The sequence below is a fragment of the Peromyscus eremicus genome, chromosome 1 (assembly GCF_949786415.1).
Source record: "Peromyscus eremicus chromosome 1, PerEre_H2_v1, whole genome shotgun sequence".
NCBI lineage: Eukaryota > Metazoa > Chordata > Mammalia > Rodentia > Cricetidae > Peromyscus > Peromyscus eremicus.
The window spans coordinates 178,986,000-179,000,522 of NC_081416.1; positions in this window are offsets into that span (position 1 = coordinate 178,986,000).

Here is a 14,523-nt window from a genome sequence, read left to right on the forward strand (position 1 = left end):
CCTGGCCTAGTCACGACTCTCTCTCCAAAGCCAGCTTCCAACCTCAGGTCCTTCCCTAGAGGTCTGGCCAACACTTCATTCACTACGCAGTCATTCTTCCGCAGCAAGCCCACCAAAGGCCACCATGGCTTCTTAACCCATTTCAGGACCCCCAGGCTGTCTGTGCTTACCGCCTCCCTCAGCCTCGTGTCCCCTCCTCACCCTGAAGGCCCACTGTCCCCATGACGGAATCTCAATCTTCCCCCCTGGACACTCATCTCTCGGAAGGTTCCTGGCTAGGCTGACGAAAGCTCCAGGAGAGCGCATGCGCAGTGGCAGATTCAGGCATGCGCATTGGGGCAACTCTGCGGCTTAGAGCAGGAGAGTGGGTGGGGCCTCAGAGTGAGAAGGGTCGCATGGTGGGTGGGGTCGCGGGGTAGGTGAGGTGCGAAGGACAAAGCCGATGTCCCAGACGTAGGGACACGGGTGCAAGCAACCCCCTGTGGCCTTCGAGTTAATGCCTCCACTTACTGAAGAGTTGCTACATAATTCCAAAACTTTGAAAACAACCAGTTAATGGGGAAATCGTCTTCCATCACTGCGCTCAAGTTGTCACACCCCATCCCCACACAATTACACAGGTGTACCCCCCTCCCTTACAGGAAACAAGGAAAATTTCAACCAACCTTGCTTTCAATGACTTTAAAAATCTGTAATTTTGCAGGTCAGCCATCTGAACAATATATTATTGTCTCTGACTGGCTTTTACAGTCCCGGTGCATCCTCTGAACTGTGGTACCCACCAGGCTACTTTTTAGAAAACAAACTTCTGCTTTTGTTAGAATCGCCCATTGTTCACTTAGGTCTGTATGAATGGGTGACTCTAGAGGTTAGAGGGAGGCCAAGATTCCACCCTTGGATCATGCAACCCTGGCCTTTTCTGAACATGCATCCTGTGAACCTCTATGATGTTGGATCACAGACCAGAAGAACAAAAGTTCCCTGCGCTGGGAGAATGTGCTATGGGAAAGTAGCTGGCAGCCTGGCTTGATGATCCCAGGACCCACATGGTGGAAGGAGAGAACTGGCGCCCTCAAATTATTCTAACTCCACATGTGTGCTGTGGCATGTACACACAATAAATAAATTAATGGTTTTGTTTGTTTGTTTGTTTAAGAATGAATAGCATAGCCGGACAGTGGTGGCGCACACCTTTAATCCCAGCCCTTGGGAGGCAGAGCCAGGGGGATCTCTATGAGTTCGAGGCCAGCCTGGTCTGCAGAGCAAGATTCAGGACAGGCACCAAAACTACACAGAGAAACCCTGTCTGGAAAACAAACAAACAAACAAATGAACAGCACACTTCTAATCACCCTTTTCTCAATGTTTTAACCGTTCCTTCTTCTTTTCCCTTTGTAGGGTAAAAGGGCCAAGGAAAGAACACCCGAACCCTGACTTGACACTAAGACCAGGGCCAAGAAACAGAATCCCTCCAATCCCTGAGCTTGCCTCAAGATCAGGTCACAAAAACCCCACCAAGCCCAGGTCACCTTGGAAAGCCCTCCCTACCCCAAAAGGAACACTATATAAAGCCTGTCTTCTGCTGGGTTCCCTGTGCCCCCCCACCCCAGCAGAGGCAACCACCTCCCTAGGTTTTTTCCTCCCAAGAAATCCCTCCTGAATTTTGTTGTGTGGTGTGACTTTGTGGTATTCCTTGGCTCCGGATTACCGGGATACCTTTTCCCTCAGAGTGGCAACACTTGCATTAGGGAAATCTTACCCCTCCAGGACAGAGCTGTGACAGTTCTGTTGGGGAAACTTTTCCCTTCAGAGCTGTAACACACCGTTCCCCCCTCTCCTCTTCCCTTATTATTATCAACAGGACCTTGCTAGGTAACCCAGACTGACTTCAAACTCACTATGTACAATTCTGCTTCTCTTTCCCACAAATACCCTCCAAACTATGTTAGATGTTGTGATTTTGAAATGTGCTCTTTCAGTTCTTCATGCTTGCTTGTTTCATGAATAAATTTTCTTTTTTTCAAAACTCATTGTTTTAGTGACAAGCTACTGTGTAATAGGGAAAACTGGCCTGTTTGAGTAACATGTAGAAAGTATGAATATGTGTATGTATAGTCACAGATGTACATACTCATATGTTTATGTACATATATATTTATGAACATGAATGTGATATGTGTATATGCACATTATATAAATTAATGTTTGTATTCATAATTTAAAACATAAATATTAAATATATTCTGTTATGTTTTGACATATACACGTATGTAGGCAGATTTTTCTGTCCCACCAGCCAGCTCCCAAATCACAATAGAGACTTATTATTAATTATGAAATCTTTGCCAATAGCTTAGGCTTGTTTCAAACTAGCTCTTATAACTTAAATTAACCCATTTCTATTAATCTATGTGTTGCCACATGGCTCATGGCTATTACCTTTCCTCCTGTACATCTTGTTTGTTCTGTGTCTGGCTGGCAACTCCACCTTCTTCTACCCAGCATTCTCTCTGCACTGAAAATCTTGCCTAGCTATTGGTCATTCAGCTTCTTATGAAACCAATCCAAGTGACGTATCTTCACAATGTATAGAAAGATTTCACATGTGAATAGTATAGTATGTTGTATAATGAAACACAAAGTGTAATGTTACGTAATATGTATTGTGTTAATGTTTCTTTTTTAAATGATTTATTTACTTTTATTTTATGTGCATGAATGTTTGCCTGCGTGTTGTCTGTGCACCATGTGTGTGCAGGACCGGAGAAAGCCAGAAGAAGGCGCCAGATCCACTGGAAATGGAGTTACAGATAGCTGTGAACCACAGAATGGGTGCTGGGAACTGAACCCAGGTCCTCTGAAAGAGCAGCCAGTGCTCTGAACATTGGGCCATCTCTCCAGGCCCCTGTGTTCAGTTTCAGTTGCTGTGACAAAATGTCTGAGGTAAACTTACAAGTAGGAAAAACATATTGTGGCTCATAGCTTTAAAGGTCCCAGTTGTTTGCTCCTGGGCCAATGGCAAACAGAATATCAAGGCAGGGAAGGTGTGGTGGAGCAAATCTTCTTGCTTCGTGCCAGCTGGGAAACAGAAAGATGAAGAGGAGGAGGCTGAGGTCTCACTGTCTCCTTCAAGGGCATACCTCTAATGATCTAACTTCCTTCCACTAGAAATTGGGGTCTAAAGATACCCTTATCCCCCATGAGTGCCACAGGCTTACAGCCACACCTTCAACACATGGGCCTGGGGAAACATTCAAACTATAACACATTTTTGAAATACATTTTATACTTATAGTGAAATAAATTTATTACTAACAATAATTAAATAATTATAGAAATCTACTACATATAGTTACATGTTTACATCATTGTCTTTGCTTCCCTCTCTTTGCTATTATTATTATTATTTTAACATTTCTTTCTTCATTCTATTCTAGTTACACTTTGTGTGTGTATGCATGAGTGGGTGTGAGGCACCATGTTGCACTGGTGGAGCTTAGAGGACAAGTTGTGGGTGTCAGTTCTCACCCTCCACCATGCAGGTTCCAGGAATCAAACTCTTATCATCAGGCTTAATGGCAAGTGATTTTACCAGGTGAGCCATGGTATTAGTTGTTTAACTCTTTGGGGGCCCACCAACCAGCTCCCAAATAAGTTACATGCAGAGGCTTTATTCTTACTTATAAATGCCCATCCTTAGCTTGGCTTGTTTCTTGCCAGCTTTCCTTAACTTTAAATTGTCCTGTTCTCTTACTTCTGTAAACTTTACTCTTACTCCGTGGCTTGCTGTATAGCTGGGTGGCTGGCCCCTCCTTCTCTGGCTACTCCTTCTTTTTTTTCCTCCCAGATTCCTCCTTTTATATATTCTCTCTACCTGCCAGCCCTGCCTAGCCTTTCTCCTGCCTTGCTATTGGCTGTTCAGTTCTTTATTAGACCATCAGGTGTTTTAGACAGACACAGCAACACAGAGTTAAACAAATGCAACATAAACAAAAGTAACACACCTTAAAATAACATTCTAGAACAGCCACCTTGTTGTCCCAATTCCTTTCTTTTCCTTCCTTTCCTCCTTTTAAAAAATATTTATTTATTTTTTATGTATTTACAAAAGATGGTGCACTTGTACCTTCTTTGTTCCCATTATCTTCATATCTTGCACCACACCGCTCAGCTTCCCATTTGATTTTTTTTTTTTTTGGTTTTTTGTTTTGTTTTGTTTTGTTTTTTTGGTTTTGTTTTGTTTTTTTCCTGAGCTGAGGATCGAACCCAGGGCCTTGCGCTTGCTAGGCAAGTGCTCTACCACTGAGCTAAACCTCCAACCCTTTTTTTTTAACTGACTTATGTGTATGGGTGTTTGCCTGCACATGTCTGCATGCCACATGCCTACAGACCATTTGCTCCCTGTTTGTGATTGCTAATTGGATTTAGTGATGCGGTTATGGCTTACTTTGTTTACTTGGGTTTTGACTGATGCTTGGCTGAGCTGTTTTACTTCAGCCAAGGTGGAATGCACAGCCTGGTCCTTCAGAAACTCAACTCCTGTGAAAAATCACTGAAGGTAAGTTGTATGATATTTTGTTTGTGTTCTGACAAATAAAGCTTGCCTGGAGATCAGAGGGCAGAGCTAGCCACTAGATAATCATAGAGGCCAGGCAGTGGTGGCACACACCTTTAATCCCAGCACTTGGGAGGAGGAAGCAGGAAGATCAGGAGTTCAAGGCCACCCTGGGTTACATGAGATGGATCCAGTCTAAAAGAGAAACAGAGCCAGGTGGTGGTGGCTCATGCCTTTGATCCCAGCACTAGGGAGGTGGAGACAGGAATATAAAATAGGTAGAGACAGGATCTCACCTATTCAGTCTGAGGATTCATAGAGACAGGATTTCCCCCCTTTTGGTCTGAGATTTTGTAGAGGTAAGAAGTCTCTGGTGGCTGGCTGCTTTGCTTCTCTGATCTTTCAGCTCTCACCCTGATATCTGACTACAGGTTTGTATTTAATAAGACTAATTAGGATCACGCTACAGCGAATCCCTTTGGAGTAGAATTGCTGAGACAAGGGGTTGGCTTTCTGGTTGTCTTTTATTTCTTCTCTTTAAAAAAAAATTTTTAGACAGAATCTCAGTTTTTAGCCCAGGCTGGCCTGAAACTCACAGTGTAGCCCAAGCTAGCTTGGAATTTAAAATCATCTTTCAGCTGCAACCTCCCTCACGCTAGGACTGCAGGTATGAGTCACTGTGTGTGGCTCTGAGCGTGATTTCAGAACTGCCCTCCAGCAGCAAACCTACAGAGTCACCAGATTAGGTGAGAGAGCCATCATCCACACTGTCCTGTTCAGTTGCTGGAGTTTTCTAAAACTCACATCTGGGAAATAATTACCTAGAATCATTCTAGATTGCACGTTTTTCTTTTTATGAATAAAATACTGTTTTCCAGCTTTTTAGGGGCCATCTTATAATTCATATGTTTATTATTTTTTAAATTTATTGTGTGTAGTGTATTCATGTATGTGCATGTAGGCACACACACATGTGTGTATGTCTCTCTGTGTGTATATGTGTGTGTATGTGTGTATGTATTTATGTCTGTGTATGTGTGTATGTATTTATGTCTGTGTGTATGTCTGTGTGTGTGTGTTTGTGTGTGTCTGTATATGTCTGTGTGTGTATGTATGTGTATATGTATGTATGTATGTCTGTGTGTGCTTGCTTGTATGGGTGTGCATGTGTGTGTCTGTGTGTGTGTGTGTACTTGCTTGTATGTGTGTGTATGTGTGTGTGTGTTTATGTCTGTGTGTGTCTGTGTATGTATGTGTGTGTATATGTATGTATGTCTCTGTGTGTGTGCTTGCTTATATGGGTGTGCATGTGTGTGTATGTATGTGTGTGTATGTTTGTGTGTGTGTGTATGTCTGTGTGTGTGCTTGCTTGTATGGGTGTGCATGTGTGTGTATGTCTGTGTGAGTGTGTGTGTATGTGTGTGTGTGTGTGTGTGTGTGTGTGTGCTTGATAGTATGGGTGTGTATGGAGGCCAGCACTGTATATTGGATGTCTCCCACAATGGCTTCGCTGACTTACTTTTTTGAGGGAGGGTCTATCACTGACTCTGAAGCTCACTGTCTTGGTTAGACTGGCTGGCATGCGAGTCTCCAGAATCCTCCTGTGTTTGCCCCTCAGTTTTGAGATTACAGGCACATTCACAAGCCACCATCGCTGGACATTTATAAAGGTTCTGGGGATCAGAATTGAGGTCCTTGGGGCATCTCCCTGGCCTCACTTGTTTCATATGTGTGTGTGTGTGTGTGTGTGTGTGTGTGTGTGTGTGTGTGTATGTGTGTGTGTATGTATTTTTTTTTAAGTTTGAGATAGGGTCTCACTATGTAGCTCTGGCTGTCCTGGAACTCGCTCTGTAGCCCAGGCTGTCCTCAGACTCACAGAGATCTGCCTGCCTCTGTTTCCCGAGTGCTGGGATTAAAGGCATGTGCCACAGTGCCCCGCTTCTTTTCTCCCCACTTTTTAGATTTATTCTTATTTTATGTGTATGGGTATTTTGTCTGTCTGTATGTCTGTGTGCCACATGCACACAGTGCCTAAGGAGGTGAAAAGAGGACATTGGATCCCCTAGAACTGGAGTTACAGATCACTGAGAGCCACACCACGTAGGTACTGGAAATCAAACCTGGGTCCTCTGCAAGAACAGTTAGCACTGTCCAACCCTGAGCCATCCTTCCCACTCCCCATTTGTTTTCACTAAAGCAATTTACCAAAGGGTCAAGATCCAGGCGCAGGGCATACTAAAATTATACAGTGATTATTTTATGCACAATGCTGATGATGGCAGCAATGGCATAATGGTTAGTGTGGCTTGTTGTGTGTCGCTTGCTGTCAGTTGCTGTGCTGACACAAGTTTGTGAGGTGAATTATTTGCTCACAGGAAGCCTGATTTCTGGATAATGAAACTTGGGCTAAGAGAAGTGGCTCAAAGGCACAGACAGAAAGGACTCCAACAACTATCTGTTCCTGGTTTGACTCTATCTGTGCACTAAATCAAATTAGACAGGGGAAACCTGGGCTGAGAGAACAACTCTCATAAAGGAAAAACATTTAACTGGGGCTGGCTTACAGCTTCAGAGGTTCAGTGCATTATTGTCATGGCAAGAAGCATGGCAGCATGCAGGCAGACATGGTGCTGGAGAAGGAGCTGAGAGTTCTCCATCCAGATAAGCAAGTGTGGTAGTCTGAATGTAACTGGCCTCCATAATCTCATATGGAGTAGCCCTATTAGAAGGTGCGGCTTGGGGCTGGAGAGATGGCTCAGAGGTTAAGAGCACTGCTTGCTCTTCCAAAGGTCCTGAGTTCAATTCCCAGCAACCACATGGTGGCTCACAACCATCTGTAATGAGATCTGGTGCCCTCTTCTGGCCTGCAGGGATACATGCAGACAGAACACTGTATACATAATAAATAAATCTTTAAGAAAAAAAAAAAAAAAAAAAAAAAAAAAAAAAAAAAAGAAGGTGCGGCTTTGTTGGAGTGGGTATGGCCTTGTTGGAGGAAGTGTGTCACTGTGGGAATCGGCGTTGAGGTTTCCTATGCTCGGGATACAACCAAGTGTCTCAGTTAACTTCCTGTTGCCTGAAAGATGTAGGAATGTCAGCTTCAGCACCACATCTGCCTGCATGCTGTCATGCTCCCTGTTATGATGATAATGGACTAGACCTCTGAAACTGTAAGTGAGATGCCCCAATTAAATGTTGTCCTTATAAGAGTTGCCTTGGTCATGGTGTATCTTCACAGCAATAGAGAGCTTGACTAAGACAGTAGGTAACAGGAAGAGAATTGGCTTGAGCTTCTGAGACCTCAAAGCCAACGCCCTAGTGACACACTTCCTCCAACAAAGCCACACTTCCTAATAGTACCACTTCCTATGGGCCTATGGGGGCCATTTTCTTTCAAATCACCACAGAGAGAGAGAGAGAGAGAGAAAGAGAGAGAGAGAGAGAGAGAGAGATACAGAGACACATGAATGTACATACATACAGAGAGGTATACATTCACATAGGTACACATACACAGAGACACCAACACACACCTGAAGAGTCAAATCTGGTGTGTGACCCCACAAAGCACTTACTCAGCATCTTTTAATCAGCAGACAACAATTATGTTATTTAAACTCTAGGGTTTCATTAAAATGAGGGAAATCCTTATTTAACATACAATTTCAATGTAAATAGTTACATGTCAAGATTTTGCAAAACTCATTTTATTTATTTATTTTTGTGATCTAGGGTCTGAATTTAGGGCCTTGTTTGTTTACTTGTTTGTTTGTTGGGACAGGGTCTCTCTATGTAGTCCTGGCTATCCTGGAGCTCATGGTGTAGACCAGACAGACCTCAAACTCATAGAGATCTGCCTGCCTCTGCCTCTTGAGTGCTGGGATTAAAGGTGTGCACCACCATGCCCAGCTAATTTGGGGCCTTATGCATTAAATGATAGTCTCAGCCTCAGGATTCTCTGTTTGCAGTTCTTGTTCTTCAAAGGTTAGGAGACTGCTGCAAGCTGCAAAAATATATAAAGTAGGATTTCAGCTGATTATGACAAGCTAATACCTGGAAGAAGCCAAGGGCCTTCCAGGGGTCAAGCTGAGGCTCAAGGAGTCTTGGTGATATTGGCTTTTGATTATTAGCTGTTTCCTACTATGAATTTCTTGTGTGCTATTGTAGCTTTTCCATCATTCACTGGGCACAATTTCCCCTCTACTAAGGAATATTTAGATAACCTTCTGTGCAGTAATACAGCCAGGATCCCTAATTTCAGGCCTTTATTGTCATTAGCAGCATCCGGCCAGGACCATCCCTGGAGGGACAAAGTATCTCATCAGAGATACCTCTGTATTCTCTAAGGACAGACTTAAGCATCTAGACTATCTGTTTGAGAAGGCCTGATGGATGTGCTAATTAAGCTTAACTTTCTCCTTTCCAAAGTCTTATCTGTAGTTTTAGATCCACCCTTAACAATTAACTCAGAACTAAAGTATTCCAACTTACAGGTTCATCTACCTGTGATGGAAGTTGCCTAGCCAAGTTGCCTAGCAACCGACCACACTTGCCAGAAATGGCAGGTGTAGCTAGAGTTTTCCTGCCTGGCCCACAGTCAGGACAAATCTCTCTCACCTGCCAGTCCCACAGCCACTCAGACCCAACCAAGTAAACACAGAGACTTATATTGCTTACAAACTGTATGGCCATGGCAGGCTTCTTGCTAACTGTTCTTATATCTTAAATTAATCCATTTCTATAAATCTATACCTTGCCACATGGCTCGTGGCTTACTGGCATCTTCACATGCTGCTTGTCATGGCGGCGGCTGGCAGTGTCTCTCTCCGCCTTCCACTTCCCAGAATTCTCCTCTCTGTTAGTCCTGCCTATACTTCATGCCTGGCCACTGGCCAATCAGTGTTTTATTTATTGACCAATTAGAGCAATTTGAGATACAGACCATCCCACAGCAGGCAGGAGCAGAGATAGCTTGGAAAGATAGGGGTCCAAGGGATAAAAGGGCAGTTTTATTTTTAGAGAAGAGAAAAGAGAATGGAAGAACAAGACGGGTAAGAACTGGAGAGGAATGAACTGAGATGGGGAAGAACTAGATTGATGGACTAGAAGAGAGTACTAGAGAAACGAGATGGAAGATGAGGAAGAGCCAGATGGGGAAGAACAAGATGAGAAAGAAGGTGATGGGAGAGGAGCTAAGATGGGGAGGAACCAGATGGATAAGAATCTAGATGGGGCAAAACTAAGATGAGAAAATTAAGATAGAACTTAGAGAACAGCAGATAAATGTAGAGAGGAATCAGGAAAGAAAGAAGCTAGGCATGAGAGCAGAACCGAAGCAGTGTAGAGAAAAAAACTGACTCAGAAGTATAAAGCATATGGACTAAAGTGTTTTGTGTATGTAGATTCATTTCAAATCATCAAAGATTAATTTATCAGCTGGTTGTAGATTCTTCCCAGACCCTGGGAGGGGACTATCGAGCTGCTGGATCCCTCTAGTCACCAATAGGAGACACTCACAAAAGGGGTCACATGGTGTTTTAGTGGATGTTCTATTGCCGTGAAGAGAAACCATGATCACATCAACTCTTATAAAGGAAAGTATTTAATTGGGGTGGCTTATAATTCAGAGGTTTAGTCCATTGTTATCATGATGGGAAGCATGGTGGTGTGCAGACATTGTGGTAGAGAAGTAGCTCAATTTGCTTTTTTTGAGAGTTCTACATCAGGACCTGAAGGCAGCAGGAAGAGAGAAACCCTGGGCCTGACTTGAGCATTTGAAACCCCAAAGCCCACTCCTAGTGACACACTTCCTCCAACAAGGCCACACCTCCTAATCCCCATCAAGTAGCTAATGACCAAGCATTCAAATCTATGAGCCTATGGGAGCCAATCTTTCAAACCACCACATTGTCGCTCGCACAGCCTTTAGACCTATTAGTATGCTTCCTGGACCTTTGAGTCTTACAGGAGACTTCATGTCACATTTCCCACCATGGATCCTGGGGCCTCTTACATCCACTGGGATTTGTCTCTGGCTGTGATGGTGAGTTTTGACTGTTGACATATTATTGAATCATATGGAAATGAATCTTTCATTTTAAAATTTGTCGGCCATAAGTTTATTTCTTTGAGGTGAGACCGGGATAAAATATCTCTGTCACATTGGTGAGAGATTAAAAATATTTTTTAAAATTTTATACATTTTTTTTAATTTAAAATAGAAGTACTTCACTTTCCCTTTCCCTTGCCTCCCTCCAGCCCCTCCATTTCCTCCCTTCCTCTCAAATTGATAGCCTTTTTTCTTTGATTATTATTGGTACATATATACATAATCATGTGTATGTGTGAGTGTGTATAAGTATGCACAAATATGTACAACCTGCTGAGTCTATTTGTGTGTGTGTATATGGTTTCAGGGATGGGCACTGTGTATTGCATAATCAGTCCGGGGTTCATGCCTGGGAGAAGGTAATATCCCTCTCCAGTGCTGTCTATTAGTTGCCTGCTGTGGGATGTTCTCTGTGTTAAATGTGTTGCTCTGATTGGTTAATAAATAAAACACTGATTGGCCAGTAGCCAGGCAGGAAGTATAGGCGGGACAAGGAGAGAGGAGAATTCTGGGAAGTGGAAGGCTGAGTCAGAGAGACCACCACCATAAAAAGTGAGATGTAAGGTACTGGTAAGCCACAAGCCACATGGCAACTTATAGATTAATAGAAATGGGTTAATTTAAGATAAAAGAACTAGATAGCAAGAAGCCTGCCACGGCCATAGAGTTTGTAAGTAGTATGAGTCTCTGTGTTTACTCAGTTGGGTTTGAGCAGCTGTGGGACTGGTGGGTGAGAGAGATTTTTCCTGACCATGGGCCAGGCAGGGCCAGGCAAACTCTAGCTACAGTTGCCTGTGTTTTTTTTTTTTTTTTCTTTTAATTGTACATTGTATATGTGTCTGTGGGGGAGGCAAGTTATGTATGTTCCCTCAGGGGCCAGAGGTGGGGTGATAAATCTCTGGAATTGGAGCTATAGGTGGAAATGCCTGAGGTGAGTGCTGGGAACTGATTTGGGGCCCTGTGGAAGAGCAGTACATGGTCTAAACCACGGAGCCATCTCTCCAGCCCTTGCCTGTAGATTTTTGTCTAGGAGGTGGAACCCTGTGAAATTTTCCCCCTGGAAGGGAGTCTTTTTTTTTAAATTTATTTATTCATTTATTCATTCATTCATTCATTCATTCATTCATTTATTTGTTCTTTTGTTTATTTTACATCCCTTGGGCAGTTTCCCTTCCCTCCTCTCCTTCTAGTTCCACCTCCACTCCACCTCTGTTCCCACCTCCTAATCCACTCCTCCTCTGTTTCTATTTAGGAAAGGGCAGGTCTCCCATGAGCATCAACAAAACATGGCATATCAAGTTTCAGTAAGACTAAGCATCTCCCCATGTATTAAGGCTGGGCAAGGTGACCCAGTATGGGGAGTAGGGTCCCAAAAGCCAGTGAGAGAATCAAAGACAGCCCCTGTTTCCACTGCTAGGAGTCCCACAAGAAGGCCAAGCCACACAACTGTAACATATACACAGAGGGCCTAGGTCAGTCCCATGCAGCCTCCCTGGTTGTCAGTTCTATCTCGGTGAGTCCAGTAATAGTAAAACAGCGCTGGGTGGTGATGCTGGTTACCGACAGAAAAGTCATGGGCCACGGCAGAACCCGATGTTAATTTTTAAAGCTTTATTAGGAGGGAAAAATGGGTGTGGGGAAGGGGGCCAGGCCTGGTGAGAGAGAAAGATGAAGGAGGGGGTGGAGTGGAGCAGAGCAGAGAGCAGAGAGGAAAGAGAGAGAGGGTGGGGGGTCTGCGTCTGGCTTTTTAAGGCGGGGATTGCCTATGCAGCAGTGGGTACGTAGACTAACACCCAGGTTAGTTGATTCTGTGAGTTTTCTTGCTGTGTAGGAGCCAAGACTGGCTCCTACAATACTTTTTCCCCCTTTCCTGTAGGATTTCCCAAACTCTGCTGGATAGGGAGTCTTAATGAGGAATTCTCTAGACTAGGTCAGCCTGTGGTCAAGCCCGTGAGGGTTGCTTTTTTTTTAGTGTGTGTGTGTGTGTGTGTGTGTGTGCGCGCGTGCGTGTGTGTGTGTGTGTGTGTGTGTGTGTGTGTGTGTGTTCTCATGCCTGTACAGCATAGAAGAGGGCTGGAGTCACAGGATGTTGTGAGCTGCCTAATGTGGTATTGGGGACCTAATTTTGATCTTCTTCAAGAGCATCAAGCACTCTTCACTGCTGAGCCACCATTCCAGTCCCAGAGGATTCTAAGCTGATTTAACTGAGGTGGGAAGAAGACCCACCCTGAATATGGGCACCGTGATTTTATAAGCCGGGCTCTGGACTGAATGAAACAGAGAAAGGGAGCTGAGCACTGGCGTGCGTTAATTCATTTCTCCCTGCTCTTGACTATGGGTGGATGTGACTGGCTGCTGTTTGAGGCTCCCGCACTTAGACTTCCCGAAATGATAGACTGTAACCTGCAGTTGTGAGCCAAATGAACCCGCCCGCCCTCCCAAAAGAGGCTTTTACCGGAAGTATTGTATCACAGTAACAGGAAAAGGAAATATGGCATTGGCCCTGCGGGGGAAAGCCTCTCTCACACAGTGTTAAGCCCCGACTTCCGGGGTTCCTACTAATCTGTTTTGTTAGAATGTCCACGTGCCATGACCCCCCCTCCCCCGCACAGCCCAGAGACACCCCTAGAACTGATCGGCTGTCCTGTGGCCTGTGGATACTGCTGTCCGAGTTGGTCTTCCTGGGCTTCAGTCCAGCCTTACTGGCATCTACCAGGCATTGCTGGTTTCAACCGGCTCTGACAGCTCCACCGCGTGGCTCCTCTGTTACACGCCTCCGTTACTGCCCCATCCCTGAACACAGGCCAAAGCTTTGCACTGTGCCCATTCATAGTTTTCTGTAGCCCGATAAAAGGTTTCTCCACCGACACAGTAAGCCAGATCAAGCCGAATTAAAAAGTCAAAGGCCAGATTTATTTGGGCAAAGCACTCCCGGTGACCCTCCGGTCCACGGAGATCGAGGTGGGGGAAGGGCGGATAGGGTTTAAATACCCTGTAGTCAGGGGATGGTGATGTGACTGCCACAGGCTGGGTTTGTACCCAAGTATGGTATGCTTTTAGGTGGGGTCTTGAGCAGCTAGGGGCTTTGGGGAAGGAGTGGACTTTTGGTGGTTTTTCTGACAGGGCAGGCGGGGTTTGGAGAGGGAGGAGGGGCTGGATCAATCAGGGGTGAGCTGGAGATTCCAGCTGAACACCCCTAACCAAGGCCTTGCCGAGGCAAGTGACTTGTTCTATGTAACTCTGCTGCTGGTAGCTGGGCCAGGCTCAGTAAACATCCCAGTGTCACGACAGAGAAGGGCAAGTGGGTGGAAGGGCCTCAGAGAAGCCCAAGGAATGGCCCTTCCCACCCTACTTCCACAGCTTCAGGGAGTAAAACATGCCTGAGCCTAAGAAGCTTACGCCAGGATGCTGGCCCATGTGGTCTCCCGCATCAGATCCTGTACAGCTCTCCACTAGGTCAGACGCTTCTTTTTGTGGTGGGTGGTGGTTGATTCGTAACTGCTCACTGTGGGTGCTCAGCCATAGATGGGTCATCTGTGTCAACCTGACCCCTGTAGGCTAAGGGAAGAGCGTGGGAGACGGGGAGTGGAAAGAATGTAAGCACCAGAACATGAGGAGCGGTGCTGAGAAATGCTATCCTGTAGGCATGGTATGCCTGTTAGAACTCTCAGCAGCTGTGGTCATATATATACATGACCCGCAGAAGGGAAAACCAGTTCAATTATTAGGCATGGGAGCTATTGGCGGTTGGTGGCTACTGGAGGAGGTAGAGTCACTGTCCTTTAGACGTATGGCCACTAGAAGAATGTCTGTGTCCCAGTGAATGGCCCCACACCCAGGAGCATATGGGCAACACTAA